Raw genomic sequence first — 15,636 nt, forward strand, 5'->3', positions numbered from 1 at the left:
AGAAACACCAGTGCTCAATACAAGTCCAACTTCGTAGAGAGAGAAGAGGAATACAAAGATTAGGAAAGGTGGTTTGAGTGCCTTCAAGTGAAAGCTGATCATCCAAGAAGTATTCTATCTCCTAGGGATTAACATTCCTTATCTTCCCTGCCACACTTGGACATGGGGGGTGGTGGTGGTGGCATTTGTCCATGGCAACTATGACCACCATACCCAGGAAGCTGTTTCAAGTTCTCTTATTTTCTCTCTGGTCACTCTCCAGTGTCTTTTCCGGGTTAAATTTTATCTAGGTCCCCAGATGAGGATTTGCTGAGCAGTGGGAGAGAGAAGTTCAAGTGTGTGTGTGGGTTTAGCACAAGAGCACCACAGTGGATGCCTGGCCAGTGGACGCAGGGCCAGTACATGAGCTCAGAGCTGACCACTCCAGATGTCAGATCTTGGGGGATACGTGCTTCCTCTTTGGGGGTGACCAGAGATGCTTTGGGAGAGATGCAATAAAATGCAGGACATTCCACAGGCACAAAACATGGGGGCTGGGACCTTCATGTGTGTCTTCTCATATGGTTAGATTTTGTTTTATACCCTTCTTTCCGCCCGTAGGAGAAATTCACACATGCCAACTAGAAACATTGCTTCATTCGTGCTCTAAAACTGTGTCCACCAGAAGTAACACAATCTCATTACAGATGCAAAGGTAAATCCTATTCTGAAGTCATGGTTTTCCTTCAGAGAATATTGTAAGATTTTCCCCAACTTCCAGAGGGCTTGGTGAAGGGGTCAATTTTAACCTTCCGAGTGTGTGTGTATGTGTGTGTGTGTGTGTGAGTGTGTGTGTGTCTCCAAATTTGCCCTTTGTATAAGTGTAGCAGTCGTATTGGATTGGGACCCACCTTTATGACCTCCCCTCAACTTAATTACATCTGCATCGATTCTCTTGCCAAGTCAGGTCACATTCTGAGGTGCTCTGGGTTACGTCTCCAACACGTGAATGTTGAGGCGACACAACTCAGCCTACGACACTACTGAATTAGAGAAATGGCACTGGAGTTCAGGACTCCAAGTCAGGGCCCTTCAGACCACCCAGGGACGCTCAAACCTTGGCAAGAGAGACTCAGTTCCCCGACAAAAAGCTGGCTCAGCATCGGAAATCAGTATCCTGTTTCCACCATGTCAAGCTGTCAGATTCTCTGAACCCTGGAGGAGCACATCCGTTAATTTGAGATCTATACATTATCCAAAGTCTGGCTGATCCAAGAGGTTTTGCCAAATTCCAAAGGCAATGAGTTCAAATCTGCATCTTATTGTTACAGACAATCTACTAATCATCACAATATCCACTTTGGTAACTACTCACCTTTTAATGCGCCACGATTAAATAAATGTCAAGTACTTTCTTTTGCACGGGTTCGTCAGAAGTGTTCTTAACAATTACAGCCTGTCTCCTCAGCAGCAGCAATGAAGATTGTTGGCACTTGAGAATATTTTAAGTTTGTCATACTTCCCGGAATAATTTTGGAACCTGGAGAGAAACCTGCAAATCCGAGATGTCAGGTTTTTCTCCTTCGTTGCTATTTCATGCAAGTTTTATGGTCCAAATATTTGTTGCTATTAACGATTTCTTCTTCTTAACTTTTAAGCATCACGAAGATGGCCATCATCATGAACGAGCCATTGTTGGAGAACAGTGTAGCTGAGTTCAGGAGTACATGCGTGTGCATTCGTGTTTGTGGCTGGCTAATTTGCCATTTATGAGTCACTGTCCTTTAACATCTGTCAGTGGTCATTTCTCTATTTTTGTCTTATTTCTGTGCCTTTATAAAACAGTTCTGAAATACACACACCCCAAAACACAAATCTCTCTGCTGCAAGGGAGTGTGCATTTCAGTGTGCACTCCTAGAACTGGAGTCAAGGCTGGGTCAGAGGCCACATGCATTTCAAGCATGGATGTGCTTTGCCAAATATCCCATTTAAGGGGCTACCTGATTCATAGTATCACTATCGAAACACTGGCTATGTGTTATCAGTGTTTTACCCAGTTGTCAATCCAAAGGTTTAAAATATAGCTTGCCGGGGCGCCTGGGTAGCTCAGTCAGTTAAGCATTAGACTCTTGGTTTCGGCTCACGTCATGATCTCGTGGTTTTGGGAATCGAGCCCCATGTTGGGCTCTGTACTGACAGTATGGAGCCTACCTGGGATTCTCTCTCTCTGCCTCTCTGTCTGCCCCGTCCCTGATTGTATTCTCTCTTGCTCAAAATAAATAAATACGGTTGCAAAATAAATAAATACACAGGTTGCCATCACTTTTGATTTGCATTTCTTGACTTACGAGTGGACAAAGAATTTTGCACTTACTTAAACTTATATAGCTCGGCTCAAACTCTGTTTAGACTTTGCCGTGGTTATTGTTGTAGGCGCGTTTTAAGTATGGCAGACCGTGGTCTGCCATATATTTTAATGATGACCTTATGTGTTGCTTTATTTTGCCAGGGCCACCATAACAAACCACCATGGACTGGGCGGCTGTAATAACAGAAGTTGTTTGTAGCACCTTTCAGGAGGCTGGAAGTCTGAGGTCAAGGCGTTGTGGCCTTGGTTCCTTCTTTTTTTTAATTATTTTTAAGTTTATTTATTTATTTTGAAAGAGAGAGAGAGAGAGTGCAAGTGGGGGAGAGACAGAGAGAGAGAGGGAGGGAGAGAATCCCAAGCAGTCTCCTCACTGCCAGCATAGAGCCCAATGTGGGGCTCGAACTCCTGAAACCGTGAGATCATGACCTGAGCTGAAACCAAGAGTTGGATGCCTAACTGGCTGAGCTACCCAGGCGTGCCAGACTTGGGTCCTTCTGAGGCCCAAGAAAACAGGATCCATTCTAGGTCTTTCTCCTGGATTTGTAGACGGAGGTCTTTTTCCTGTGTATTTGACATTCTCCTTGTGTATTTGCGTCTGTATCAAAATTTCCCTTCTTTGGAAGGACACCAGGCATACTGGATTAGAGACCACACTAATGTCCTCATCTTAACTCAATTGTGTCTTCAAATAAGACCACATTCTGAGGCAGGGGTGCGGGGTGGGGTTTAGGGCTTCAACACACAAATTTTGGGAGGAATGCAATTCAACCCATACGAGGAGAGACAGTCTATTTCCGTCATCGGCAAAAAGGACAGCCAGAGCATACAAGGTCGTTCATGGCTGCATGTGAGATCTTGTCTCACCAACTATAAGCAGGTGACCGTGAGGCACTTAACCGAAGTGGGTGAGTTTCAACATTTCACCACCTCCTAAGAGGGGGGTTTCAGCTCCAATGTGATGCCCATTCTTACAAATGACAACTCCAGGGAAGAAGGTCATCAAAATATCCATGACACTGAAGATTGTGTCGTGTGCCATTTTGAGGGGGATGTGTAAAACCTGAAAAAAGCAAAGCAAGACTTAGAGAGATGTCTTTTGCAATCAGTTCTTAGCTGTTCCCGAGTCTTAGAAATGATGACATCCTCTCAATAACCTGCAAAGGGTTTTAACATTCTGGGTCCTGCTCAGAAGAACACACAGAAGAGCATGCACCATTAAAATTAAGTGGAGAAATGGAAGGAGAATTACGAGCTGCCCAAGAGATAGGAGATATTTCAGGCCAAAGCTTAGAGACCTATTTGGGGAAGAGATATTAACATCGAGGGAACACCTTGACCCAGGACCCAGCACTCCGTGCCTGACTTAGAAACTGGGAAAAGAGAGAAAAGCTCAGGGTAGGTAGCTGGATTTGGTACACCAAGCCTTGTCACCTTGGCCACAGCAGCAATTTGGAACGGGCTTTCTGGAATCTTTTCAACATATGCCTTGACTTTTTATACAACTCACAGCGCTGGCATTGGTGACAAGTTTTATTAACTCGCTGCTCAAAATTCCCTTCCTATAAATGTTCTCCAACTCATATCCATGGTAAATGGACAACTTCTCTTTCAGAATTTGCAGGAGGGCAGTCTTGAAAAAAATATCAATTTACTGAGATATGATCAGCATATAAAAGGTATGCATGTTTCATGTGTACGACATCATGAGTTTCGCAATGAGGGTACAGCCGTGGAACTGTGACCACAAGCCACGCCATAAATGTATCCACAACGCCAAAAGTTGCCTCTCACCTTGTTTGCGTATTATTACTCTTTCTGCGTGTGTGATATCCTACAAAAGATCTATCCTCTTAGCACATTTAAAAATATCCTAGAGGGCGCCTGGGTGGCACAGTCGGTTAAGCGTCCGACTTCAGCCAGGTCGCGATCTCGCGTGATCTCGCGTGATCTCGCGTGATCTCGCGTGATCTCGCGTGATCTCGCGCCCCGCGTCAGGCTCTGGGCTGATGGCTCGGAGCCTGGAGCCTGTTTCCGATTCTGTGTCTCCCTCTCTCTCTGCCCCTCCCCCGTTCATGCTCTGTCTCTCTCTGTCCCAAAAATAAATAAAAAACGTTGAAAAAAAAATTAAAAAAAAAATATCCTAGAGACTAGGGGTGCCTGGGTGGCTCAGTGGGTTGAGTGACTCTTGATCTCAGCTCAGGTCATGATCTCACGGTTCGTGGGATTGAGCCCTGTGTTGGGCTCTGCACTGAGAGAGTGGAACTTGCTTGGGCTTCTCTCTCTCCCTCTCTCTCTGCCCTTCCCCTCCTCGTGCTCTTCCTCTAACTCTCTCTTTCTAAAAATAAATAAACTATATATTCTCCACCATTCTACCTGCTCTTCCTGTGAGGCTCTTTTAGATGCCACATGAAAGGAAGATCATGCAGTATTTGTCTTTCTGTGTCTGGCTTATGTCACTGAGCATAATGTCCTCCAAGTTCATCCATGCTGTCACAAATGGCAGGATTTCTTTCTTTGTAAGGGGGATTAATATCCCATCGTATGGATAAACACCACATCTTCTTTATCCACTCATCTATCTGTGGACTTTCGGGGTGTTCCCAACTGTTGGCTATTGTGACTAATGCTGCAATGAACTCGGGGGTGCAGGTGTCTCTTTGGGATCCTGAGTGCATTTCCTTTGGATATATACCCAGACATGGGAGTGAGCAAGACAGTCTTAAAGTCACCCTGCATTGGCTGGGCCCCTTCATGCAGACATCAGCAGGGGCTGAGCTGCTTCCTCTCGACCCCTGTAAGCCCCTGTAAGAAAGAAGAAAGTTTGTCTGAAGTCCCTAGTCTCAGCCTTACTGGGCTATGTTGCTTTGGTCTCTGGAATCAGGGGAGGGAAGCATTCACCATAAAGATACTGCGGAGTTTCCCAGTGTCCTTTCCGTTCCTGCTTTTTACCTGCACTGGGAGACCCTGTGCACATCTCCATCCGTGGCGGTGCAGTTCATGTCCCTGCAACCGCTCGCAAACACTGAGCATGGCAGTTGTGGTTGTGTGTGTTTCCCGCAACATCCTAAAAGGCACGGTGACGTGGAACAACTCTGTTGATTGGCTCACGCCTCCTGGCTCCGGGAGAAATCAGCCTCTTCTTAAAAGAAAGCAGGCTTTGTGGGGGGAAAGATACCCTAAGGACAAAGTGAAATGTGAAACTGTGGTGATATTTATAGATTCTCTACCTTATCTTGGGAAGAGTGAATGAAAGACAGGTGCGGAGCAATATCGGTTTGGTATGGATGCAGGAAAAGAGAGACGCTGTCAGTGAAGAATTGGTGAGGAGAAAGGCTTTGGGCAGCTATTGGCAGCCTGAATCAGCCCCCTCCTTTTTGCGATGACTCCCACGCCTAAAAGGAGGGGATGAAAACCATGTGACTTTTGCCACGCACTGTCCGACATGAGATGCTGCAGAAAGGACAGTCTTCTGCAAGGCTTTTCTGGGAGGTCCATAGAAGCACACCCCACCGCTCAGAACGTTCAGTGTGTTCCTAGGTAGCTAGACACACATTATTAATGGAAGTCTCTCCTCCGGTATTTTTCACAGCATGGAAATGATTCTAAAAATAACCTGCAGAATTATGTAACTTCCTCTGCCATTATACTCTTGCTTTTTTTTTTTTTTTTTTAGAACTTCTAGATGGATCGGCCATGAGCTGTTTCGGCTAGAAGCAATATAAAAGATATATATCTCAATGGACCCTTCTCCTTCATTAAGTTCTAGACTGTGGATGCTCCTGGGAGTTATAATTTAATCTCTGCAATCTTCACAGTGCAATTTAAGCAGTGGGTTGAGTTGTAAAATGAGTGTTTCAACATCGAGCGCTCCAACAGTGAGATGTAAATGTTTTTACTGGTTTTTCTACAGCCCAGATTCTCCAAGAAAGTAAAAAAAAAAAAAACAAAAAAAACAGAGAGAGAGAGGCAGTGAGCTCATAGTTTTGGGGGTGTGGTAGATGGGAGCTAGGTTCACAGAATACATCAGATTGCTGCAGGAAAGCCCTCCAACTAAGGATCTGGAGAATTCTGCAAGAAGCCACATTCTTCAAGCCCACTCTCTGAGAGCCGTCAGTGTTGATTCTGGAACTCGGGGATTCGGTATAGCTTGGAAGTCAAGATTAACGTCCGCCTGCTCTCTCCATTGTTCATTTTGTTTCAAAAAGCCTTCCTTTCTTTCCACTTTTATGAAAGGAAAGTACACAGAGGCATCTTATTACAACAATGAAATCTCAAATTGCCATTCAAATGGATTCAAAAGCACCTTGTACTGTGGACTTAAGTCATTAATGGAATCAGAATGTGCTGGTAAAACAATGGCTAGAAGACCCCAGAGGCGCACTGAGAGCTCCAAAGAAGAAGATTCACCTTTTCTATTTTTCAGTCGTGGAGAATGTGAACAAATTGTGAATTTCCTTTACACTCTACATAAAATACTCTGGTGAATATACGATTTCAGTTAGTAGAGAGGTGATTTATGACTTCTGTGTTTGCTCAGTGTTATTGTCATTGGAATTAAATAACTCAATGAAATCTATTTAGTTTGATAAGAATGAAAAATAGATGGGAATAAAGATACGTTCAAGTGTTTGACATTTGTCTTTTCTAATGGTTTAGAGTTATAGGTCCCTACATATATCTTGTCAAGGGTTCTTTTTAGACTCCCACTTATATTTAATTTTTATTTTTGATGTAAATTCATTGTGGGCCGAACTCTGCCTTCCTTCTTCTATAGAAAAAAAAAATGAATGATTCTCATTTTCCTTCTTGAGCAAACCATGGTATCAGTTGAATTAAAACCATGGTATCAGTTGAATTTACATATAATTATTTAAGGGGTACCTAGGTGGCTCAGTTGGTTAAACATCTGACTCTTGATTTTGGCTCAGGTCATGATCTCATGGTTCATGAGTTTGAGCCCTACATCAGGTTCTGTGCTGACAGTGCGGAGCCTGCTTGGGATTCTCTATCTCCCTCTCTCACTGGGAAATATGCAAACCATCTGCTTTCAGATCTTCCTATAGGTGTAGGAAGATAGGGTTTTACCTATTAAAACAGTGTTCATCTTATAAGTGTGAATGATGCTTCAATTAAGGTAACATCCTGGCTGACTCTGGTCTGACCATCATCCCTTATGCTGCAGAATTCTGTTGCTGATACAGCTACAGAAAATCAAAGCAAAACGTTAACTCTTGGAACCATACAGATCTCTTTGAAGAATTATAGTTATTTTTCTATTTTATATGCTTGGCATAAGTGATGTTTTCTATGTATATCTATTGGATGGATGATTACATGAATGAATGTAACCTATGTGCAAAATGCTGTGCCTTACAATTTGGAAGGCCACTAGGGATAGAGAAGGAGAGAGAGAGAGATCTTCATCTTCTGGAACCTCCCTCAGCTCAGGGAACTTCTGGTTGTTGCCTTTCTCCATGAGTAATAAAAATAATAAGAATAAAATCCATAACATGCATGGAATAGAAGGTACTAGACTCATTTTGTTTTCGGGAGAACCATAGTTGAGGATTGGCTGCGGAAGAAAAGAAGGAAGTCAAACCACATGGCCTGAGGTGCTTTCGGGGATGTCTTTCCATTGCATAGCTGGCTTAATCCTGTTCCTGTGAGGTATTATTATCTGCATCATCCAAATAAGGAGATGGAGACCAAGGAAGCTACAACGGGATGAGAGCTTCAAGGTTCATAAGTGGCATAAATGGGGTTCTGACCCTCGTGTTCGAGGTCCAGAGTGCCAACCTGTTCGGCAAACATGAATCAGTTCATGCTAGAACTGTGTTTGTCTTAGAGATTGCCACAGCTTCAGAAAACATTCAGCAACAACACCAAGTCCTTTCCAGAATGCAAAGCTATTACTTTCCAGGCCACGACTTCTCCCTTCTTCCCTCATCACAGTTACTCTTCATCATGCAACCAGTCATGCCCTGTCAGCTATCATTACTGGTATCCCTCGTGTGCAGGGCCACCCACCAAACTAAGAAGGTAGCAGCAAGCAAATGGCACTCCCTGCCCTGACAGAGACGGTACCTTACCTCAGACTTAAACTAACACACACGTGTGGTCTCACAGTTTCTGTGGGTGATGAGTTCAGGCACAGTGGAGTCCTCTGCTCAGAATCCATCAGGGCTTCCATAGACGTATCGTCCGTGATGAGTTGTCATCCGGAGGACTGACTGGGGAAGAATCCACAGTTAAGCTCAGATGGGTTGTGATGTCTCATTTCCTTGAGAGCCCTGTTGGGTTTAAGTTTGCACCTGCATGTGTCCTTCTGAAGGAAAAGAACTAATATGTATGAAATGTTGGACTAGCATCCTTGACAATTTTGTCTAAAAGAAATATTTAAGGTTCATTTTTTGTTTCATGGACCTAATGTTCTCTTTGGAGCATAGAGGTGGTTATTTGATTTTCAATTTTCCAATGTTGTATTAATTTTTAGGAATATTCTGTATAAGAGATTAATGGCTTCCTTAGTTAGTTATAAGTACACTCAAGACTATGCTGGGGCACCTGGGCGGCTCAGTCTGTTAAGCATCCAGCTTTGGCTCAGGTCATGATCTTGCAGTCTGTGAGTTCGAGCCCCGCATTGGGCTCTGTGATGACAGCGTGGAGCCTGGAGCTTGCTTCGGATTCTGTGTCTCCCTCTCCCTTTGCCCCTCCCCTGCTCACACTCTGTCTCTCTCTCTCAAAAATCAATAAACATTAAAATAAAATTTAAAGACTACTATGCATACTCTACTCATCTACAAGTATATTCCCGGGATTTAAGAGAATATACTTTTTGATGTCCATGCCCTACCAAAACACACACACACACACACACACACACACACACACACACAGAGTCCTGATAAAGAGTGGCACCTAGGGGCTCCTGACTGGTTCCATCAGTAGACCTTGCAACTCTTCACCTCAGGGTTGTGAGTTTGAGCCCCGTGTTGGGTGTAGAGATTACTTAAAAATAAAATTTCTTTTTAAAAAAAGAATGACACTTAAAGTTTTTGTATGTGTTTAAAAAAAAACACTATTTTCTTCCTTAAATTTATTTATTTCAGTAATCTCTACACGCAGCTTGGAGCTTGAACTCACAACTCCAAGATCAAGAGTGACACACTCTTCTGACTGAGCCAGTCAGGCACCTCAAAAGCTCTTTTTGTGGGGTAAGCTCTAAGCCCAACATGGACCTTGAACTCACAACTCCAAGATCAAGAGTGTCCTGCTCTACTGGCCCAGCCAGCCAGGCGCCCCCAGCATTTTCTTCTTATTTACCTCCTGTTTCTATTTATTTTCTTCACAGGAGACCAAATGATCTGAACTCTCTCTAATTCTTTGTCACAACAATGGTTGCTACCTTTATACACCGTCACTGTGAAGTATTATCAAGACATTAAAAAAAAAACCTCCTTTTTAGGATATGGATCATAGAAAGGAAACAGTGTTTTTCTTTCTAATGCTGGTCACATTATGAAACTCAATTTTGCTTAGATCCATTCCATCCCCGAATTGTCTTCCAGTTAAAGTAGGTTCAATCCGATCTGCACCTCCTTAAGATTATTCCTGTTAAATGCTGTAGCCATTTGCTTTTCTATAAAAGTTCCCTAAAATACCTTCCCTTTTACTGATATTGCCATCCTCAGACCCTTCGGTAAAGAAAACCCTTCGATTGAAGGAGAAAATCGGCCTGCTCCAGTACTGCAGACTTTCCAATGATTATTTCTCTAGCTCAGGATTCAGAAGCCATACTGTATCTTTCCAAGGCCAGTAGATTTCCTGCCATGGGGTTGAGTTCCTGAACCCCCAAAGGCTTTGCTATATTCAGGATCTCCATGAAAGCACTGTCTTCATGGGATATACACATTCGTACCAAGTTTAGCAACTACCAAAGGATCTCATGTTATATGATTGCTCATCCCATTTGATTTAAAACAGGTGCCATCATAAGCTTATAGTGACGTAGAAATGGTACACTTGATCCTGCCATTGTTGGCTCTGAGGTTTCCACATTACAATACATATGTCAAGAAACTACAGAAATCCTTCACGGTGTCAGCAAGTCAGAAGCCACTCGTTTACGGAAGCGTGCAGGTGTGATGTGCATACTGCGATAGACAGGCCAATGCAATCGTCAGAGACAGGCAGCGCCTGCCCTACCACGGAACATCCCTCCTTAAGAACCCAGCTTCGGATTTTCTGACTCGGAATTTTGTAAAAGTGTAATTGTTGTAAAACCGAGAAAATTGCCTGGCTGTAAAATCCTTCAAATTTATCCGTGCATTATCTTTGCAGTTTTTCTTTAAAGAATAATAAAAAGAAAACCATCCAAGGGGATAGTAATTGCATAAAATGGCAGATAGCAAAGTAGATAAAATTTTAATCAAATCTTTTGGTGCTTAGATAGGAAAGGAAAATGTAAATCATTAAAAGGTTTATCTTTAAAAATTAGATGTAAACTGCTCTCTTCAGAGACCATCCATATTTAATTTTTATGTTTTATAAAATAGAACCATGTTTTAATCAGTCATACAAACATGGACGAAAACGATTTTCTCGTGTGGCCATTCAAATTCATTTGGCCTGTTTATTTTGCACTGCAGACACCTGAATCCCACGTTCCTGGCACTGAGATGAAACGTGGACTTGTTTAGAGGAAATTTTCTGGACATAATGGAAAATTTTATGGAGTTTGAGTGAATTCCTGTGAGGCAGGCCTTATAGTATTGAGTATAACAAGATTGTGCTCTATTTTCCTTAACGACCAACATGAAAATACAGAAGGTTTTACAATGTAGGCAAAATGCCCTTTCCAAGGTAAATATACCTAAGACACCAAAGCCCCAAATACGTATTACTATGCCAGCGTCTGTGTGTGTCATAAAGGAGCTAGGAGCTCGTCCGCCCCACTTTCTCTTCCCGGGAGCACGTGTACCCACACATACCAGAGACCCACATGGTTGTGTTCATCTTGCTACTCAAAGCCTCCTCCATGGGCTGCAACATCAGCCTTGTCCGGAAGCTTGCTAAAAATGCAGAAGGTCCACCCCATCCTAAACTTGCTCAATCGGACACTTCAGAGCGATAAGCACACCCCCCCCCACCCCTCCCCATGTGTCACCTGCACATTGCAGTATAGGAAGTTCTTGTAGAGAAAAGTCGCCTGGAGCCACTTGACCAGGGACATGTTTGCATAAAGGAGAAGGAACATTAATTGCACTCACTAACACTCAGTGAAGGTAGTATTGTCATATGATTTACCGATCCTATACCCGTAATTATCTTACTATTTATTATACAGGTTTGTGCACCTGATTGCACACATGTACGCACACAAAGTCCTGTCTGCTTTCCCTCGGGGTACACACATTTCAGCTCATGAGGTGTTTTCTCTGGATGTGTTACCATCGTCACCCACCGTTTCCAAAAATACAGAGGAGAAACAGCTAAATATTCTGAAAACTCCACAACATGAAAGTTGTGACTCTGAGATTTAGAAATGACACAGTATCTGTAGGGAAGAAGGGAAGTCGGTCTCCCTCAAGGTCAGGTCAGGGTTCATCATTGGATTCTCAAGTCAACACAAATCAGCTCACCGAGCCCATTTAACCTTTCCGAAATTTTTATTTTAGGGAGCAGGGAGGAGGCAGCGTGCTCTAACTCAACAGTCTTCAACATTTTTTATCTGGGGGATCGCTCTGCCTTTTGAAAAATGATCCAGGACCTCAAAGAACATTTTTAGTCTGGGTTCTATCTATCATTATCTGGCAAAAGTGGAAATGAAAATGGAGAAACATTTGAAGTATTTACTTATTACTATATTAAATTTATATTTAATGTAATAAGCCCTTTGCATGCTAGTATAAATAACATCTTTTATTAAAAATGACTGTATTTAAAAAAAATAGTGATTAGGGTCCCATTGTTATGTATCTGAACAAATCTCCTCAGTGAGCTTCATAAAAAGGCAGCTGGATTCTCAGATTGGGTTCTGCATTCAGTCTGTTATAATATCACCTGTCATGTAGTTTCTGGAAAATGTTACTGCAAATCAGTGAGGGAATGAGAGAGGAGGAAAGGCAACAGTGTCTGAGAATTATCATGAGTGCAGTTTTGGCCCAAGGACCTTTGGAAAGGGTCCTGAGACACTCAGGGCTTCCTGAACCGCAGTATGGAAACATGTGCTTGAATTTGTGGAAAGCTGCCTCCCACGGGCAGAATAACAGAAGTCAGGACCACCTTCATCATATTCAGGGATCAGTACAAAATAAAAACGTGGGGCCCCTTGGTCTCAACTTATTGTGAATTTCAAGATGGCTGAGAGCAGAGCGTAAAACCAAGTCGGTGATGGGGGTGGGTCTTCTAAGAGTGAGTTGCCTGCAAAAGACGTGGTAAAAAATGAAATAAATAGTATTTCTGGCTGTAATGTTGGGAATGAATGGGGCTGTGTTTGGGTGATCTTTGGGACACCACTGGCTTCTCATGTGTCCAGTAGTGGGGGCGGGGCTGTTACTTGTGCTTAGGGCTGGATGTGAGACGCTAGAGTGTTTCCTCTTGGTTTCTGCTTTTGGTTTCCCCCACCCACCTTCCCCAGGCAGAGTGAGTGTCTTCACGCTCTTTCATTTCCCCCAGAAGTGCATGGATGTTCCTTGTTCATCGATGCTAGCCTGATGTCAAGGATGGGGAGGGTGTGGGGGAAAGGGGTGCAGTGTTCTGTCCTCCTCATCTAATGTCAGATTTAGCTTGCTCTTGTATTCCCAGGGTTTAGAGATGGGACCTTCTCAGCATCCCTGGCCTCCCTTCTCTGTCAGTGAAACTTGGGTTGGCCTCTACGGTTGGTCTCGGGTGGGAGGGAGTTTATGCCCTTTCTCTGGAGGTAGCAGAGTTCTGCTTGTCACCAGTATAGGATCTGGGGGCCAACAGAATTTTCTGCCCCTCCCTTAGGATTAGAGGATTTGTCTGCTATGCTTGACCCAGCTGCAAAGCGTCTGTGCCTGGGCCCTGGGAGTGATGTCACTTGCCGTACCTTTGACCAGACATTGAAGATTTTGTTCCCTGTGAGAAGAGAATTCAGGGAAGGTGGTGGGTCTTTGTGCTTTTCCCCTGGCAGGTGTTGGTCAACCCCATCACACCTGTACCACTGAGGTGGAGTCTGTCTCACGTCCCACTCTGCTTCCAACCTCTCTTGAGAAACAGTAAGACCACCTGAGAGCTTGTGAGTAAGTGTAGACTCTCCTTGTGCCTGGGGTCCTAAGCATAAAACTAAAAATGCAAACCCAAGATGCTCATTAAGCTATAAAGTAAACATGTACTGACTATTTTAACTTATTAAAGAGGGAATTGGTAAGATCTATGGTTGGTTTGAGCATTTACGGTCTGATAAGCAACACTGAAATGAATTTACAAATGGATATAAAACTGACCAACTCATGTACTGGTTTCCCATTGTGCAGCCAAGCAAAGTTGATGTGTGGAAAGAACATCGCACTGGCAAAAGGTGAAAAGCAACTTTTTTCCACGGGACCTAATTTGCATTGCTTTGGACAGGAATTATTTGTCTTGCTCTCTGTTTGTTGTCATTTAGAAAGTTGTAGATAGTCTGGTGAAGGCCTATGAAGGAAGAGACTACCCGAATGGATGAGCTAGCTAGGACATCCATGACATTTCAGTCTTTCAAACCTTCACCTTAGAGGGCGTGGGGTTGTTCCAGATTGGCATACTAGCCCTCAGTTGAGCTATAAAAGTTGGTTAATATTTCAGCAGATTTTGTCTTGCTTATTGTAGGGGGCCAATGACAGGCTGCCTCAAGATAGGCCACCTTGGCATGAACAGTATTTTGAGTTGAAAGCAATCGAAATGGAGCAGATTCAGGAAAAACTCTTTACCTCCTCCTCAAGTGTCTAAATTTACACTGGAAAGGAGAGCCTGCACTAAGAAGAGAGGTATTAATAAGAGCTTCTTCTTTACCTAAGACACTTAGAGCAACCTTTGTTTTCCACACACATCCTGTCACCTTCCTGCTAATGGTCTTGCTCCTCTTGGTATCCTCAGACCCCTACCCCTCTTGTTCAGGTCACATAAGCCTCCCACTGCCTGTCTTTGGAATTTCCAAATCCCTGTAGGTACAAAACTGAATTTGATGTTCTCCTGTTAATGGGTCTCATGTCAATTTGACTTTTCATCCAGCTGTAAGGACCCTGAAGGGCAGAGGAAAGTTTTCCTCATCAGCATTATGAAGGGGAGAGGAATATGACACCAAAATATCCCTCTTGGGCATAAAGGTTATTTTGAGCCGATTCATTTTGAGGAGCTGCAGACATATAAGAAGCTCCACAAACCTAGTAGAAATTTACCTTTTTATGTTTAAAAGGGAAATTTCCGTTTGCAAGGGTGTCCCCTCGTCTGTGCCAGAAAGAGAGGGATGGCTGAATCTCTAGAAACTCGTATCAATGGGGAAGACAGTGACTTAAATCTACCTAACGACCATCCCCTTGTCCTGTTCTTTTGTTATTGCAGGCAGTTCTCAGCCAAGAACCTAGAAAGGTAAAGGAAAAATGATTTCTCCCCGCCTACACTTTCCAGAGTGAAGGATGGCTCTCCCCTCCACGCTGAGATAGGTAATGGAGGTGGCATATCTCATCCCTCATTGGAAGGTCTTAACCACACCGGAGGGCTCAAAGCAAGTTCAGATTTCTGTAGGTTATCCTTCTCTTTCACCTTGTAAGAGTAGAAGCGGCATTCTTTGCAGCTTCAGACAACCTCAGGAGATGTGGAAGAAAAAGGAGTGGTTTGATATTTTGACTGTCATGCCACACATACTAGCCTTTTTTTTGGAGGTGTGGGGAGCAAAGGAGAGTGGGCCTTGTTCACTGGAGGCATGAAGTACTGAGTAAAGAAGACAGACGTATGAAAATTCCCTGCAGGACACGGCCATGGGCAGTGAGACAGAAACTGGTACTGGGGGGTAAGAATCACCTGTAATCCCTATGCTTAAATTGGAACTTCCTAATTAAATGCCTTTCCTTCCGTTCAGTGGCATTTATATTAGTATTAACTTCCTTACACAGAACCTTTCCAGGATTTGGTTTATTTAAGTAATTGCCAATGGCTTGGAACAGGCAACAATTGTGCTTGATTAGGCAACCTTTCGGGACAAAAAAAATAAAATCAGGTGTACTTTAAGGAATAGGCTGAGTGAAAATAATCTGTGTGAGGTCGCTCGGTGCCTTATGGTATTCCAGGG

General features: G+C 43.4%; 1 protein-coding gene across 1 annotated transcript in view; it reads right to left on the minus strand.

The window, feature by feature from the left end:
• Positions 1–8,272: 8,272 nt before the first annotated feature.
• The window catches only part of PUDP (pseudouridine 5'-phosphatase), a 665,979-nt gene continuing 658,615 nt past the window's right edge, over positions 8,273–15,636 (minus strand). The window contains exon 10 of the transcript XR_009257299.1: positions 8,273–8,578. The gene's annotated coding sequence lies outside the window, so the exon portion shown is untranslated. The remainder of the gene's footprint in view (positions 8,579–15,636) is intronic.

Source organism: Neofelis nebulosa, chromosome X (genome assembly GCF_028018385.1).
Source record: "Neofelis nebulosa isolate mNeoNeb1 chromosome X, mNeoNeb1.pri, whole genome shotgun sequence".
Classification (NCBI taxonomy): Eukaryota; Metazoa; Chordata; class Mammalia; order Carnivora; family Felidae; genus Neofelis; species Neofelis nebulosa.